The following is a 19,078-nucleotide window of genomic DNA, read 5'->3' as shown; positions in this document are numbered from 1 at the left end:
CATTTCATCTTTGTACTGTCATCTGTTAGTGTAGCCTTTTTTAAAAATCTGCTTTAAAAAGTGTATATCAGTTAATTATACCCTTGCCCTACTACCCTCTGTAACTATGTTGACCTCTGGGGGGATTGCCATTGCCTATGCTGGCTGCAACAACCTTGATAAATATAAGAAACATCTTCAGTAGAAGTTAGTTACTAACTAAACTACTTAACTTCACTCCATAATTCTCTTTCCTGAATAGATGTAGCAAGGGCTGCTACCTCTCTGTCTTCTTACTGATGGTTTCCCACGGTGCCATCTTATGTGGTTTTAGTAGTAGCAGGCTAGCTTGCAGGGACGGAAGGGAATCACAAGCGAGGGCCCACTTGTTGCTCCAATGTGGATTTACCCTAACAAAATTAAAAACAAAAGACGCTTGGCAAAGCAGGAACAGCTGTTTTATAGAAATGCAGCAGCCAGGAGAGCAGTGCAGAGTTGGGGTCTTTTGTCTGTCTCATGGTACATTGGTTCCGAGCGCCATTATATGCATTTTTCCAAGCATCATAAAACAATTCTATGCATTCTTTGTAGAAAGGAATCTGGGCCTAATCTTAGATTCATAAATCTGACCATCTGTTGCAGTGTGCAGGAGGGTCTCAACCTTGCATGGACATAATGTGAGCCAGTAGGTAACATATCCAGATGTGCAGCATGGGGAACATGTGATCACTGCATGTCGTGAGCTGTGTTCTAATTGGCTGAGTGTTCCTAACTTCACGTGGGATCTAACTTTTATGGTGTTTTGAGAACATACATCCCTCCAACCAAATGTGTTTTATTGAGGTCCAAACTCCTAGAACTCTTACGGTGTTGTTGTCTATCTGAGTGATCGATCGTGGTTTTTTCCTGTTTGAACATTTGTCTTTGGACTACGTGTCACACCACTTGTGATCTGTTAATCAGTTGCTACAGGCCTTGGTCATATGGTTCGCCTGCCGATGTATTTTTGACTTGAGGTTGATAAGGAGGTCACATTGGGTGGATTCGACAACAGTGAGGTAACTTTGTTGTTATGTGTACAAATATAATGGCATACATTGACATTGTTTTATCAATATTAACATCCCCCCTTTAGTTGAATCTTCAACTACAGTATCCACCCCATACTTCCTGACAGTTACATCATTTGTAGGCCTGGGCTTAGAAATCCGCTCTGCGAGTGGAGTTTGCGGAATTTGGGCACTTCGTGCTACATGGAGTAGCATGGAGTTCCAGAATTCCACAAGAGCAGAGCAGAGTTTGTTTGCACATGCAAGATCAGGTTTTGGTGCTCTCTCTCACAAGTGCCCTGATACACCAGGGCTAGGAGTGAGTGCAGGTGAGACTTTGCATTTGATTGCTCTGTTTCCGCCAACGGGCGCAAGACTTTGCGTTCACTTGCACTGCTTCTGGCCATGACAGCAGCAAAAGCAGCCCAGCTCGTGAGTGCAAATGCACCTGGAGCAGATGATTTACTCCAGATACATCTAAATGAAGTCAAAAAGTGTTTTTGAGTGATTCTTCTTCTCCAATTGACCCTTCAAGTTGTTTTTTAGATTGAAAAGCTTTTTTTTCAAACAGGAAGGAAGTGCCCCAGAGGATCCAATTTGCTTTTGCTGTCCAGCAGGCTCCTCCCAGTGCTTCATGCATCTTCTGGTCACTTTTCACTTGGATTTCAAGGTGGAAGGATCACTCTCTTTGTCTCTTGGATCTACCTTTCGATTTAAGGACCTTGCTTTTGTGAAATCACACCAGTCAGTTAAAAAAATATTGAATAAGGGTGTTGTTTGTTTGCTTGGGCATGCTTCTGTATTTCTTTGATTTTACAATATTTATAGTGGTGGGTGGCCTAGAGTTTAAGCATGGGCCTAGTTACTTATTTTGCATTTCATTGATTTTTCATCTTTTGTAAAGGAAAATTGTTACATAGCTCAGTTCCTTTTTCTAAATGTTTGTAAAATTTGCAATATTTTTTTATTATATAGCCTAGATGTCCAAAGGGTCAACTAGCCAGTTGGGCTAGTACTAGTAGTCATCAATGCATGAAATAAATGTTTCAGTGATATATGTTTTTAAAACTTCATCTGTTTTTGCCGTAGTCTTGCATGTGTTCTTCTTGCTCCCTATTGTTGATGTTGTTTGACCATATCACTGGCAGTCATTTTGTACATGCAGCCAGTGTTCCTTTGCCATAGGCTTGCATGTGTTATTTCCTTGTTCCCCATGCCTCCTTGTTGTTGTTTGACCATGTGGCTGGTGGCCATTTTGTCCATCCAGCCAGTGTCCCCTTGCCATAGGCTTACATGTGTTCTTTGTTTGTCATGCCTTCTTGCTCCTTTTTGTTGTTTGACCATGTGGCTGGTAACCATTTTGCCCATCTAACTAGTATCCCTTTGACATAGGCTTTCATGTGTTGTTTGTTTGCCATGCCTCCTTGCTCCTTCTTGTTGTATGACCGTGTGGGTGGCAGCCATTTTGTGTATGCATCCTGTGTTCCTTTGCCATAGGCTTTCATTTGGTCTTTCTTTGTTCCCCATGGCTCCTTGCTCCTTGTTGTTGTTGTTGTTGTTTGACCATGTGGCTGGCAGCCATTTTGGCCATTCAACCGGTGCCGCTTTGCCATAGGCTTGCATATGTTCTTTGTTTGCCATGCCTCCTTGCTCCTTTTTGTTGTTTGACCATGTGGCTGTCAGCCAGTGTGTGCATGCAGCCAGTGTTCCTTTGCCATAGGCTTGCAGTTATACTTTGATTACCATGCCTCCTTGCTCCATGTTGTTGTTTGACGATGTGGCTGGCAGACATTTTGTGCATCCAGTATGTCTATACCTTAGGCTTATAAACAAGTATTGTTAATTATTGATCATTTGTTTATTTTAAGTTTCTATTTTTATTTTTTATTTTTAGTTTCTATTTTTATTATTAATTTTTATTTGTTATTCTATTACTTTAAACTGAATTGTTTATTTCATTTTTTATTTTAATTTTAATATTTTTTTAACTGTAGTTTATTCAATTTTTTTCATTGTAATTTTATTTATTTTAATTTTATTTTGTATTTAAATTTTATATTTTAATGTTATTTTTAATTTTTAATTTCTTGTTTTTTTATTTTGCTTTTCAGTTGTTTAATTTTTTTAACATTTTTAATGTAATTTAATTATTTAATTCTGCATGTTGCCTTGATCCATCCATCCACATCCATTCCTCCATCCATCCACCAAAGACGCACAGCTGCACTACAGCATTCGCTTTCTTTAGGTGTATAGTACTTGTATTTCATCCCGAACAAACCTGGCTGTAGAGCATTGCAGACAAATCAGTAGCATCATTCATTTTTTTATGATTATTCCATTTCCCTTGGACCATCTTGCTGCCATATGTTATTTAAGGATTATTCCATTTACCCATGACCTCTCTCTGACTACCCTAGGTGTCCCTTTAAAGCAGATGGAGATAAAACAAAAAGCTATATCTGCATGGTGCGCTAACTGATATGAAATGACATTTTATGGTGAAGTGGTGTGGTTAGACTTTAAAATGTTTGATTAAATTGGTATTTATTAAATAAGTAATCAACCACACTAATATTGCATTTGTCTGCACTATTTCAACCTGTAATAGTGCTACATTTCACTAACTACATGTTTTTCTTCCTTGGTTGCTTTTGGGTGCACAAGAGAAGAGACCTCATATCACCAGCAGTCCTGCCAAAGAGAAGGCCTTGACGTTCTTTCTGGCCTCCAGACTCTTTCGTTTATACATCTTCGTGCTACTGCCAACTTAGAGAGTAAGATTGCCCAAATTAAAGTTGCTCCCAAGCAAGTGACAAGTGAGAAGAAGCAGCTTTCCACCAGTGGAATGCCAGTTGTAACCTTTCTCAGGTGTTGTGTGCCTGCTACACCGGCCTCCGCAGAGAAACCTGGGAGCAGCACTCCTGCATCAACAGCACCACCCCAATCTAAACGCAAGACCATATCTGTCAGTGAGGCAGACACTAGAATCATGGCAATGCCGATGAGCAGTGACATTGAATTGGAGTTGTCCCTTTCACAAAGTAGGACCCAGTCGTTTCAGGAAACAGAGTAAAGTGGACAGCAGCCACAGCCTGCAATAGTAGATCTTCCCAAAGTAGTAGCAGAACAGGAGGTTTTGCTTCCTGCTAAGCAAGAACCTCCTCTTTTAGAATCAATGCCTCACAGATCTCTAGCAAGAAAAAGGAAGGATACTACTTCACCATCTTCTCCAAGCACCACTTCTAATGACAATGATAGGGAGATGGAGTGGACCCTGCAGAGTCCAGGAGATGCCAGGACAGGAAAGGGAAAAGAAAAGTTCCAGAAAGCCTTAGAGTCATGGAAGAGGATGATGATGAGGAAGATGATGACGATGAGCCAGTCACTGGGGAAGTTGGCACAGAAGAGTCGGACATTACTATCCAACCTGCTCCAAGGGATGTGGCACAGGAAGCACCACCAGCACCCATACTTGTAAGGCCTCAGCTGAGACCTGTACCAACCCATACCTCAGTAGAAGTGTGCACTACAGAGAGGCAATCAACACACCCACTTACCTCCAGTTCTACTCCAGGCATTGGCTCAATAAGAAAGTACTCCTCCTCAGTTTGGGACCTTTTTAAGATTAGCAAACAGGAGAACATTGCAATATGCTCCATTTGCCACTCCAGTGTTGTTCAAGGTAAGCCTGGTTCACATTATGGAGGCCAGACAACCCATATTAACAAATATCATGTAATCCGGTGGGAGGAGCACCTTAAAACAATGGTTGAATGTACTTGTGATGGAGAAGGTTGGGAGAGCTGGGAAACATCAGCCAAAACTGGTCAAGTCAAAGTGAAAGGTGAGGAAGAAGAGGATGCTATCCACACACATTTCAGCCCTGTCCATCGGCAGTGTGCCAGAGTGACTCACCTCAGTGACCTCACAATGGCACAGGAAGACTGGAGATACCACAGCATACGGTGACTGCACCACAACACACACTGAAGTGGTCATTCTGAGTTTGGTGGTAACCTGACTGCCACACCAGTGGCGGTATTGTGACCACCACCAGGGTGGCAGTGCAGACAGACATATAACGAGTAAGGCGGTTAACCTAAGGCAACACAGACAACTCACCATCAGTATCGCTACTGCCAATGAGCAACATCTGGTGGCGGTAGGCAACTTTAGACTGGCAGAAACCTATGTGCCACCCATAACATTCCAAGTCACCACACCACTAGGATATCTGGGGCAGGCTTTCCTCAACAAAAATCCTGGCAGAAACAGAAAGTATAAAAGGAGACACCCACCTCCAGGCACAGAGATGCATCTGTGGGCACCGTGGCAAACAAACTGCTAGTCTTCCGAGCATTGTATCTCACCATACACCTTGAGGGCCAGCAACAACAATGGAGACGACACCCGTGAGTACGCCTAGCACAGAGTGGAGGAAATGGCAGTGATACAATCCCGCACATAACAAACATTGCCCACACAGACAGAGAAGACCACACCCATAGGCACACACAAAATACGTCAAAGCCAAGAACCCAAAACACACACAAAGCCAAGCAGATACGTGTCAAACATACAGCACAACGCACATCAACACAGTCATATACATTCATGCACAACACCCCATAACCACACATCGATAACTAGACCACAAACATCACAATGAGGGCATAGAAAGGCATGTTTTGAAACACCACACATAGACACACGCACCATAAACTGTATATAGCAATAACCACAATCAACAACAGTGAAAACACATCCAAACAATGACACAGGTGACACTTCACGTACAACCAACATACAAGGAAATCCACAGATGCAGCACCATACACACGAACGCACACAACACCTCATACAATCCCACAAGCAAGCAGTCAGACACATAAACAAAATGCACATGGCACAACCTATCTACCCAGTACATGCAACAACACAGACACAAAGACTAAACACACTGTTGCAAACAGATGCCCCACCACCATGTACAAGGAAATCATGACAAGCATCTCAACTTGCCAAGCACAGCAATGTTGGCAGATGTATATTTTAAACAAAATATAAATATAATCTATATAAAAAATGTGCTAAATGGCAAGTCCAATGTCCGGAAATGCAGAACACATTGTCCCTATATCATGGCCCCAACTTGACTCCTGACAGCAAATCGGCATCCACGGCATAGGAGCATCAATGAGGCAGGCAGGCACTTCAGGGCTTTGGGGTGGTGGGGGTGGGTGTGGTTTAGATTTGGAAGGGGCATGTCTCAGTTTGGGCTTGGGAGCGGGGACTTTGGTTCTGGGAGGGGTGGATTTCTTGCTGGATGGAAGAGCAGGGGAAACACCAAAGGGGGCACCCAAGGAATGGGAGGTGGCAGGGCCTAGGAGGGACAGGGGGACACAACATCTATGGGTAACACAGGGTGGGAGGGGAGTAGTGAAAAGGTCAAGGGCAGCAAGGAAGGCTTTTTTAGGTGCACAGGGTGGTCACATGATTGAGGGTTGGCAGTGGAGGCAGATGGAGTACTCGTCTGACATGTTGGTGTGCTGTATGTGGATGCTGGTGTATGTAATGTGTGAATGTCTGTGGTGGATGAATGTTGGGTGGGGGACTGGGTGTGTGTGCATTCATTGGGAGGGGGGCAGAGATGCAGGGAGAGGGAATGGGAGATGTGTGAGTGAATGTTGGGTGGTGTGTGCAAGAGACTTGGATGTGCTGCAGGTTCCCACAACGTGCAGAATTGGCCACTATCAAAGCAGCCTTCTACAATGTATTAAATATCCCACATGTCATAGGAGCCATTGATGGGACTCACATCGCCTTGGTACATCCAAGGGCCAATGAACAAGTCTACAGAAACCAGAAGAGTACATATTCGCTCAATGTACAAGTGTTGTGTCTTGCAGATGAGTACATAACACATGTAAACACACAATTCCCAGGATCAGTACATGATTCCAACGTCCTGAGAAACAGCAGTGTCCCTGCATTGATGTCACTGCTACAGGGAGAAAGGGCCTGGCTCATAGGCATGTGTAATGCTCTCCATGTCAGACGTTTGTTCCCCTCTCTACACAGTCTGGACTCTGCCTAGCATTGTTACCTATAGTTATGTCTTCTTTTCCACACAGGTGAGTCCGGATACCCCAACCTGCCCTGGCTCCTGACAACTACTAGACGTCCAACTATAGGAGGGGAGAACAGGTACAATGTGGTACACTGCCGGACGAGGCGAGTGATTGAGAGGACTTTCAGCCTTTTGAAAGCTAGATTTTGTTGCCTCCGTGTGTCCGGTGGTACCCTACAATACCGACCAGGGAAAGTGTGCAAGATCTGTGTTGCATGCTGTATGCTCCATAATCTGGCTCCCAGAAGGTACACCCCACTGTTGGAGGAGGGGGACATTGATGCTGGAGCAGTGTTTGGGGCCGGTGACTCTGATGCTGAGGAGGAGGCAGATGAAGATGAGGCACATGACAACAGGACTGACCTGATTCGTCACTACTTTGAATGATGAACAGATATGAGTGATTTGTATGTCATCTGCACTTGGCATATGTATTGTTAATGCCAGTCTGTACCCAGATTTTGCATGCATCAAGGTGTGTGTGGGGACTACAGCCTTCCATCTTATTTTCCGACCCTGAAAGGTAGCTGACTTACCACGAGGGGTAGTGGAAATGCATTACTGATAATGACGTGTGGAATACTGGTGCCATTACCGAACATCCTTATGGTTGTACCAAAACATTTGAGTCCTCAGTCTGCCTGTTTGGTTTAATGTAAGGGGAACTCATCTGTCTTGTCCTGCTCTGTAGGCATGTCATGCTGCATTGTCAGCTGCTGTGTGGCAACTACCTGTTCCTGACTGCCCAGGGAGGTGGACAGTAGAAGATGTTATCTATGTGACATCTTTCCTGTCTAACACATGTGCGTGAGTGACAATGCAGGCCCTTATATATGTGGTATTATAGCTGCTGGGACATTCATCCTGTGTTTGTGTTCAACTGCTGTTCATGTATGACTGTGGATTACATACCTTACAACATTGTGCCTAATTCAATTTAATTTTCTCTCTTCAGGTCACATCTTTGTTTGCAATCTGCTTACTGAATTGCCTGTTGACATAATTGACAGTGGAAGTTACAACAATATGACTTACGCACCTGCTGAAGTATCCCACTATGTCTGTCACCTTGACATTATTGTTGTGTCGACATGTGTGTATATTTATTGCTTGTAAACAGAATTGCCACTACAAACAATGAAGCAACATGCACTATGACTTGTGATAATTGGTGTTTAATAGGTGTTTAAAATCACAGTCCAGAGGAGTGGGGTAATGGTCGAGGTGGTACAGCTGTTTGTTTCACAGGTCCTGTATCTATTTGCCTCAGAATGATGGAAACTTGGTATTGGACAGCCAACAGGGTGTGACAGTGGCACACAAGGGTGACACTTCAGAAGCAGGATCTCTCCCTGGTGGGGGGATTGGTCTTTGCCTCAGGTACTGCAGGATGTCTTGATGGATGACCTCTTTAATGGGGGGTCCCTCAGCTGCAGGGGTAGGGGTGCTGGTGGCCTGTGGGTCCTCCTGCTGGGCCTCCATTCCAGTAGCAGGTGTTGATGTTGAGGGCAGTGGTGTTGACTGATTACTGGATGGGATCTGCTGTTGGGGGGAGGATGTCCACAGGATGTTGTTCAGTTCCATTAACTCCCCTAATATGGATACCATGGTGGCAATGAGTGACTGCCACTGCTGCATGGCCTCCTGGTGGTATTCCCTCTGCAGCCTTTGGGTGTCCTGCAAGGTGGTGAGTATCTGGCCTATCTAGTCTTTGAATTGCTTGTACGCTCCCAGGACTCTGGAGACGACCTCCTGGCCAGTTGCGTCCTGTACTTACATCGTCCATTGGCCCACGATTGCCCTCCCACTGGCCCTTGCACCCTGTGCCTGTGCCCCTGGAGCAGTGTGCCCCCTCCCACTGGCACCAGGACCATCATTGTCTTCGGTTTGCACTGTTGACTCCTGCCACTGTCCTGTGGGGCACACTGATGATTGATGTGACCTTGGGACACAGGTTTGGGAAGGTGGGTTCTGCTGTGCAATGGATGCCACAGGGGAGGTTGTTTAATTTGTGGGCAGGGTGAGTCTGGTGTTGGTGGTGGTCCTACCAATCATGCCTGATGGGCCAGGTTCGTCATCCATATCCAGACATCCTGGGGATTCCTCCACTATTGGACCTGCGTCCAGGCCTGGGCTTTCTTTCGGTGACCTCCTCTGCTGTGTGGCAGTACTTGGGACACCTGTGGAATGAGAGGTATTGTGTCACATGATGGTATTGTAGAAGTGATACACATGGTTGTATGCCATCATTGACTAGATCTGCAGGACAGTAATGGCATTGACAGTTACTAGACTACTGCTTGTGTTTCCATTAGTGGAATGTTGCAATAGTCCTTTTTTGTGGTATAGTTTATATTTGTCTTGCTAGTGTCATTGCCATGTACTGATGTGCATGCCAAATACTTTTTGGTGATGGGGAGTGCCATTGTTTCCCGTGCAAGTGCTGAGATGTGAAGTGGATGTAGCAGTAATGCAAGTGTAGGGAGTGTTGCATTGTGGTAGTTGTAGTACTTGCTGTGGTGTGGGGAATCCATGCACTAGGTGGTCCTGTGGGGGAATGGAATCAAGAGGGAGTTGTGGCATGCAAAGGTGGGCATTGGGTCCATGGTGGATTTGTACATGTTTGGGCGGTGTGAGGGGGTGAAATTGTGGTGGGGGTACATGCTGTGCACTGGTACATGTTGGCCGGGGTGTGTAGTTGACTTACTAGTGTCCAATCCACTAGGTATTCTCGTCAGACATTTTTGGGTGTAAGATGGGCAAGACCTTCTCCTCCCACTTTTATTATTCTGGGGGAGGCGATGGGGGCCCACGACCAGTCCTCATGATGGCAATTTGGTGCCTAGAGGCAATGGCCTGTACCTTCCCCCGTAGGTCATTCCACGTCTTCCTAGTGTTTTCCCTTGTGCATGGATGGTTCTCCACAGCTTTCAACCTCACGACTATCCTCGGCCATATGTTTTTTTTCCGGGGAATGGATGTCTGCTGGACCTGTGCTCCAAACAGTTGCAGGTCTACTCTGATGATTTCGTCGACCATTACCCTCAGCTCCTCGTCTGTGAATCTGGGATTTTGTTTGTTGTGCCATGGTGGTTGGGTTGTGGGTGTGGGGGTGTATTGTTCAAGAATGCTGGGTGTGCTGTAGTGCTTGTATTTTGTAGCGGTGTGGACAGGTGTGTGTATGTGTATCAGGTATGGGGTAATGGTATTGTCCAATGTGGTGCAGTGTTTTGGTGGAGGTCCATTTTTTTCCACAATTGTTCAGACAGCGCGGTGTTGGGACCGCGGTGCAGATTTGTGATTTGTTATTTGATGGATGGGATGTTCTTGGCGTGTTAGTGCTGGTGATGCAGACGCCTCCTTCACACTGTCATTTTAGCTGATGGTGTTGTTTTTTGGGTGTATTTTAGGCAGTGTTGTGTTGGTGACTCATAATGCGGTGGTCTTCAGACTACCAAAGTCAGAATGACCACCTCACTCTGCCCCCACCTACATCTCAAAATTTGCCTGAGTCAGTGGCCCCACAAAAGAAGAAAATCCAGGCTACAATTATGAGCATGTTTAGGCAGGAGGGGCCCTATGACTGCAAGCGCCCAATGGCACATTGGTACAATGGGAAGCTGGCAAAAATGCTAACGCTTTTGTGGAAGGAGTGGGATTCTTAAAGTTTGTGGCAGCTGTCTGCCCGAAGTGACAGGTTCCAAGTCAGACCTATAATGCCAGAGTTGCTGTTCCAGTGCTGTATCATGATGTTCTGCAATTGGTAGGACAAGCTTTTAAGCAAACTGTTTTCCACACTATCCATTGGGTGACAGACATGTGGACCAGTTATTAGGCGACACATTACATGTGCATCAATGCACTGCACCCTTAGGCCCTCATTATGCCGCCCGCCAAGATCTGGCCACCGGGCGGCCGCCGCGGTCATTTTGAGATCCATGCTGGGCCGGCGGGCGGAAACCTAGTTTCTGCCCGCCGGCCCAGTGGGGATCTCGGCCGCAACACAGGAGCCGGCTCCAAATGGAGCCTGCGGTGTTGCGGCCGTGCGAAGGGTGCAGTTGCACCCGTCACGCTTTTCACTGTCTGCATAGCAGACAGTGAAAGGCTGCACGGGCCCTGTCAGGGGGCCCCTGCACTGCCCATGCCAGTGGCATGGGCAGTGCAGGGGCCCCGCGACTCCCCGTACCGCCGGCCTTTTCCTGGCACTTCAAACTGCCAGGAAAAGGCTGGCGGTAGGGGGACTCGTAATCCCCTGGGCAGCGCTGCTAGCAGCGCTGCCCTGGCGGACTAGAACCACCGGGGCCATTGTGGTGCTTCTGCCGCCGTCGTAATGACCCGGAATGCACCGCCAGCCTGTTGGCGGTGCTTCCGTCACAACAGCCCTGGCGGTCTGGGACCGCCAGGGTTGTAATGACCCCCTTAATCTCTTTTGTGAGGGTAAAGCAAAAGCTATCTACAGATCTTGGCACTGAAAAAAGTTTTAAGAGAGTTCGGCAGAGTGCAACAGTAGCCATGTTCGCCATGGATAAATCACACACAGCTGCTAACATCTTGGAGGAATTTAATGGCAAGATGTCAAAGGTCCTTGATTTGGGTTTGCTGCCACGAACAGTGGCAGTAAGATGGTCTAGGCCAATGGCAGACAATGGCTATTTCAAAGCCCTGTGTTTGGCTCACTGCATCAACATGGTTGTGCAAGACTTTCTAAAAAAAGAAGAAATAGCAACATACTGACCGGCTGCATACTAATCTGCACTCATTACAGCCATTCTTTTAAAGCCCAGAAACAGTTGCGGATTTTTCTGCATGGCAGCAGAGTACCAGTTAAAGCCCTGGTACGGGAGGTGCCAGGATGTTGAAACTCAGCCTATTATATGTTGCAATGTCTGTTTGAGCAGTACAGACAGATCAATGACTATGTCATTCTAGGAGGAGGGGATGCAATTGGGAAAGCTATGACCATGAATGCTGACAAATGGGGCCTAGTCAAATGCCTTATATAGATGCTGCTCCCTTTTGAGGTTTTCACATGGGAAGTTAGGAAGGAGGACAGTACAATGGGCCAAGCTTTCCCATTGTTGCTTCTGCTACAGGAACAGCTAAAGAAGGTATCTGAAAGGTTAGCACTTCAAGGTGTGAATGAAAACCCAGATTGCATGCCTTGTTTGAGAGCCTAAGCTACCTCTTGATTTGTAATGCAAAGCTCATCCAAAGAGTACATCTGTGCCACCCTACTTGATCCTTGATACAAAAAATTACTTCCTCTTTCATTCCTTTTTCTGAATGGGATGTTTCAAAATACAAGAGGTGGACTGTTGAGCAAGCCGGAGAACTGGAAGAAGAACAGCTGAAACGTAGAGTCCTACTCTGCAGTTCTGGGATGCAGCCTTCAACTTCCAGAGTGGGCAGTCTTGTCTCACAGCTGCCAACATCAGCAACAAGAACACAGTGTAGGAGGCTGGCCCTCTATATAGTGTATATATTAGGCACACTGTGTAGCGGGTCCAGACAACCACACATTGGTTTCCAGAAGCAAAAACTAGATCACCTAATGCTCTAATTTTTTAATTAGCTTGATCGAACAGTTAGGCTAATCTTAGAGAAGTGCAAAGCATTTTTTGTACTCACAGTATCAATCAAGCGCCACACACACTCAAAGGAATAACGTGAGACCAATTTACAAAAGTATTTCAGATTTTATATAATTTTTAAGACCAAGATCATTAAGATTAGGTACTTTTGAAGTTATGAATTTATGAAGTTTTAGTAAATGCAGTCTTTCTGTGCGTAATTACGCACCAAAGGAATCAATAGAAAAGTCACTTTCAAAAATGCATATAGAAGGGCACTGTTATGTTACCAGGTTCCGCTTTTGCAGGTTGGTCGAGGCTGTTGGTGGGCACACTGTGCCAGCTGGAGAGGCTCGGTGGCTCCCGGTTCCAGTCGGGGTAGCATTGGAAAGTCTCTTGGAGCAGGTACAGGGCCACTCAGGGGGACCACTTGGAAAAGGGTGGTTCTTGTAGATTTAAATGTGGTGCCTCGGGGTCCCCTGGGGGTGTATGGGACCCTGTGGGCACAGCTGGTTCCTCATTGCAGGGCACAGGACGGCCGGGTGCAGGGCGAGTTTTTAACCCAGGAGCTGTGCGCAATGGAGTCCCTGGGAGCTGGAGGTGAGTCTTTTGGAGGGCGGCTTACAGAACAATGGGGGCCCTCTGGCAGGGGGTCCAGGGTATTCCTGTAGTCCCTCAACTGGGGCTGCCTTCTGGTCCTTTTTCAGCTCTAGGGGAGCTGCTTTTCTTGGTGTCTGATGTTCACTAACCAGTGCCTGGGGTATTAACATGACTCGGCCACTGAAGGGTGCAGTGCTACCAAACCTGGCACACTTGTGGGGTTTATCCTGGTAGTTGTTGGTGTTTTGTCAGGTTGAGCTTCAACCTTTGGTTTGGGAGATATCAGTCAGTCAATAAAGTGACCCTCACTGGCTTGTTGGTCTTTGTTGGTTTGCAGAGTGGTACCTCCACTCAGAAGGGAGATCTTGGATGATTGTTGAAGCCTGGAGGTCCTCTGGGTTTCCTCAGGTCAGTCCAGTGTCCCTCTTCTCTGCAGCGGCGATTGTCCGGTCCTGGGTCGGGTCCTGGGTGCAGCAGGCAGGGTTTGGCTCCTTCTCTTGATGCAGCAGGTCCACAGTTCTCTTGCTTTGGATCTTCTTTGGTGCTGGTCTTCTTTGTCCTTTTGAATCTAAAATCTTGGTCTAGGGTACTAAATACTGAATTTACTGGGCGTTTTAGGCAGAACCTGGTAGTGTCAATGGGACACTTATCTGTGGGTATGGTCACTTCCCTAAACCTCATGGCTATTTCCACTCCAAGCAAGATGGAGGAAAATTTAAAAGAGGATCCACCTCATAGGCAACACCTTAGGGATGGTGCATGCCAGGTGAGGCTACTCCTCCTACCCTTTGTTAGGTTTCTAGCCTCTGCTCCTACCAAAAGTGGGGGTTGACAAAGGGGATGCCAGCTGCTGCTAGCAGCAGGCTTAGGGATCGAGTTTCAAGGGTGGTACCCCTTTAAAGCTCACTGACAGGAGAGGGCACATTCCAGAGGGAAGGGGTGTTTGCTCCAACACAAAGGAAAAGCATTGTCTTACAAACTGGAGAGGCAGGGCTCTCCCCCAAGGTTTTTATATTGGCTGTCTGGATGTGGCATGACCAGTCAGCAACAATGCCAGGATAGTTAGCTTTTGCAGGGGCCTCTCTAAGGGTGTATCCAATTGTGCCAATGTATCACAACAGATTTAGGGAAAGACCTCTGGCCCAGGGAACCTGGGTAGCAAGGGCCCTGGGCACTACAACTTCTATGACACATCAACATCAGGCAAAAAGTGAGGGGATAACCATGCCAAAAAAGGCCCTCTCTCACAAATAGCAACAACAGCATCAGAAGAATTGGACCCAACCTCTGCATTGGCTTGATTTCAAGTGGCAGGTCTTAATTCCTTTGCAGCAGCAAAGGCAAAATTGGTTGAGCAAGTGGCAGAACGAATGACACTTCGGAGGATGGTCCAGGAGTAGCTGGTTGACCCAAAAGAAGTGTATGTGGATCAAAACCCATTGGTGTATTGGTATGGGAAGATGCAGCAATGACCAGAGCTCAGTAGGCTGGCAATAAAGTATCTAGCTTGTCCTGTAGCCTGTCTTCTAAACGTGTGTTCAGTGCAGCTGGTACAGTTGTTATAGTGAGAAGGACCAGTCTCTCACCTCAAAGCATGGAAAGATTAACCATGATCAAAATGTACCAGCATTTTATACCACCTGACTATACAGTTCCGAAAACACCACAGGAGGAGGAAGATGATGATTGGTCAGAATCAAGTGTGTTTGCCGACCAACCTCTGGGTGAACCAACTGAGTCTGAGGATGAACTCTACTTCCCAGACTGAGTATGCCAGTGTCACCATAGAACTTTTAAATTATTTCTTGTTAAACGTCTTTCTTTCTTTGCAAAAAAAAACAAATGCTAGTGGAATATTATGTTTCTGTCTGATGTATGCTGCCTCACCATTTTTTAATCACATAATATTATATTAACAAGGGACTCCGCACACATATGTTTTCAATGTTATACTAGAGACTTTTTTGCATCACATATACTTGTGGGATGCCATATATTGTAATTTGCCACCAGTCAATTCTTCATAAAAAAGCTCTTTATTTATTTATAACATTCATTGTCCATAAATATGTTCTTCACGTTTGTAATACACATATCATCCTCAAACTTGTGGTAATCAAACTAACCATAGCCAACGCATTTCATCCTTATGGACTTCTTCAGGGCTCAAAATTAAAGTTTCTGGTGTCCTTATAGTGACGTCTCATCTGGCGACAAACCATAAAACAGAGTGTAAAGGTGCAGCAGTGATCACCTCGGCCCCTTTTTGTTCTCTTTTTTTTATATGGTTTACATATTATTATATGGCCAGATTGGAATTGGACTCATATGCAGTGAAGAAGCCCCTATACTCCCTTCAGGACATTGGAGACGATGCCTACCTCCCTTCTACACATGCCATTGCTTGTCCTTTTTCTTTACATCAACTAGCAGGGCTGCCCCAGACGATCATTGATTAAAATAGTGTCAGTGCCAATGCCAAATTCCAACATGTAGCTACTTGCTACCAATGGAGAAGATAATATTTTGTTCAACCACATGCTTGGATTAGAAGAGGTAACTACTAACTATTGCACCAATAAGTGGTGAGACATAGAGTGATTGTGAGTGATGATTGATGATGTATGTGGTGGCTGACAGTGAAAGAGGGTGTTCAACAAATTTGAAAACTTGGGTTTGGTGATTAGCAATGTTTGGAGACTGATGGGTGATAAAGTTTTCCTGAAAGTGATTGGTCTTTCAAACTTAATGAAATTTACCGACAGGATCCGCTCCCTTTTTCTGGTTCCTCAGCCCAGACCAGTCACTTTAATTACCAAACACAAATGTACACAAAATACTCCAGTTTTGTTTCTCTATTTGTTCTTCAAAAGCAGTGCACTTGACAACACAGACCTACCTCACTCTCTTTGGGACTAGGACGGAGTTCCTCAGAATCAGGAGAAGAATGATGAAAGGACTTAGGACGGGACTACTTCAACAGCTAGCAAGAGAAAGTTATCGATTTCAAAGAGAAACCATAATGATGGTGAAGACTCTAAGGCCTAGTACTCACTTAGCTCTGAGGACTGGAGAGATGTTAATTAATTTGGGAAATGCTGCTGAGTGTGTGTTTGCTGCATTTCTGGCTCAAATGTGAAACTCCTCTTTATGTTCTTCTTGGTACAGTCCTGACTCCTCATGAAGCTTACCTTGTTTTCAATCCTTTTGTCATTCTCCTTTACTCGATAATACAGTTTGTGTATTTCTTTTTTTAAATATGCAGGCCTTCTCCTAGTCCTCCATGAACAAAACTTGGGGAAAGCTCAAGACTCCAGCTTACCTACAAGACAGGGTCAGCCAGGCACCCAAGAGTGACAGACATTCCAAGAAGAATGGAGATGCACCACCCAAATTGGCAATATGGTATCATTTTTCTTTGAACAATCATCATTTTTCGAACTGGGTGGGTTAACATCATCCCCCATAATTTGTATTTTTCAAACCTAGAAGGCAGAACATTTAGAGATATACTATCTTGGGTCTCCCTTGGGTAGAAGGACTATTTGCAATGCATTTAACTGAACTGTGCCATACTTATGCCTTCATTGTTTCCTTCCACAACAGATTGATGATGGTGCCCTGCTCGGCACAGCAATGAATATTGTCATAGTTTATTTTGTGTTGTGCATGTTTTTGTCACACCTTTCCCCAAATTTTTGTTGCCATCCATTCATTGAGCCCCTAACCCTCTTACCTCAGGCTGTGTGATTTCTTGATGTGTGACTTATTTTTAACACCAACTCACTGCATGACTTTCTATTACCTGGGCAAAATTTCACACTGGCCCAATCAACATCATCATTAAGGCATGCTGTGTTGTGTGTTGCCTGAATGCTTAACCTTGAGTTTAGTTTTTAAATACTAGCTCCCCATCATTGTTCAGAAGAAATTGATATTGCTAGATTTTATTATCATATAAAGTATTCTTTGTTGTGTGTCAAAGAAGTATAAATCAAGTAAAATAATGTATCCCCTTTATTTTAACCAAATACAAAAGCCCACCCTTTCCACCCACAACAGGCCCACCCCTCTCCCCAAACAAACTGCCCGTCCCCAAAACGTCCAATGAAAAGTTCAATACGTAAAAGTCTTGAAAAAACCCATCCCAAATCCCTCCCCAACCCCTCCACCCACAAGTGTCCCTCCCACCTCTGCCTCATCTTCCGCCTCCTGAAGGGCCACCAGCTGCCGATATTCATTGCGGATGCCCTCCAGCCTCTGCCACCACAGCCAGGCTTCAATCTCCTGGTGAGTTGGATGATGTACCCTCAGGAGTAGCTATAGCAGGAAAGAAAAAGGAAAATAATAAATTATACATAAATGTAGTGCATGCCAAAATTTTTTTTTTTTTTTGGGTGGCTGGGTCAGAACTTTGAAAAGAACAAAGGACTGAAGTACTTGGAGGTGTCCGAGTGGGCACTGGGAGGAAAGGGAAATAGACTTTTTGCAATGCATTGACAACTTTGTTTATGCTGCATTATCTGAAGCAGATGCACATTGAGCAGAAAACCCTATTGTACTGTTGTATTGAGCCATTCTGCAGTTACGTCATAGTCGCATTGGTCACTAATGGGGAGGGAGGTATGATGATGGGTGGGAGGATGCATTTGCTTCAACTACAGTGAGTTAAGTGAGAAGACATACAATTAAAATACCCCCATTTTGAACCAAAGTTTTGATAAACATGCAAACCAAGCAAAACAGATGAACAGCAGACATGCCCCTCTCCACAATAGTTCCCTTATTTCTTGATCCAAGAAATTATACATTCATCTTTTCATTAATCTATTCTATTCAACCTTTTATACCCACCATTTAAGCTTTACACTCTCTCGTCCAGTCTTTCAGTATTCCAATCCAGCCATTCATTTTTATCCACCTGTCCATCCATACACTCCCCTATCCATTCACCACCCTTTCAAACATCATGTTTTCACCTACTCATAAATTTACCCAAATATTGTTCTTTACCATCCACCCATTCCTGCATCGGCTTTTACGCTTCTACTCTACACACTGAGGCATTCTTTTACCCCTTTCACCCTATTCATCCATCTTTTCACCTACCCATGTATCTCCTATCACTCACCTACGCATCCTTTCCTTTCACCCACACATCTTTTCACTCATATACCATCTCACACATTCTTTCTTTTAGCCATCAGTCCTTTATTTCCATCAAGGCATCATTTGTAGCATCTGTTCATTATGAGCTTTTGGGCCTGATTCTAACTTTGGAGGACGGTGTTAAACCGTCCCAAAAGTGGCGGATATACCACCTACCGTATTACGAGTTCCATAGGATATAATGGACTCGTAATACGGTAGGTGGTATATCCGCCACTTTTGGGACGGTTTAACACCGTCCTCCAAAGTTGGAATCAGGCCCTTTGTCTGCTGATTTGCAGGGAGAATAAGCAATTAAGAACTCAACCCTCACTGCAGCTGCTAAACCAGGGTCTTCACAAGCAATGCCCTTGCAGTGAGTACATTAGTAATTGTCAATGAGCAATAGCAATATGACTTACCAGCACCCTTCCCTGCTGGTGCCAACTCTCCACCTCCGACCGCTGCCACATCCAGCGCAGTGGTGCTGCTGCTGGCTGCTGCACTGGTAGCCGGTGTGGCTGGAAAAAATGTTACACATGTTAGTTCCAACAGAATATAACCACAATAGATCATTACAGTTATATCTTCTTCTATCA

This window comes from Pleurodeles waltl, chromosome 4_1 (assembly GCF_031143425.1).
Source record: "Pleurodeles waltl isolate 20211129_DDA chromosome 4_1, aPleWal1.hap1.20221129, whole genome shotgun sequence".
In the NCBI taxonomy this organism is placed as follows: Eukaryota; Metazoa; Chordata; class Amphibia; order Caudata; family Salamandridae; genus Pleurodeles; species Pleurodeles waltl.
Note: the sequence above shows the minus strand (reverse complement) of the source record.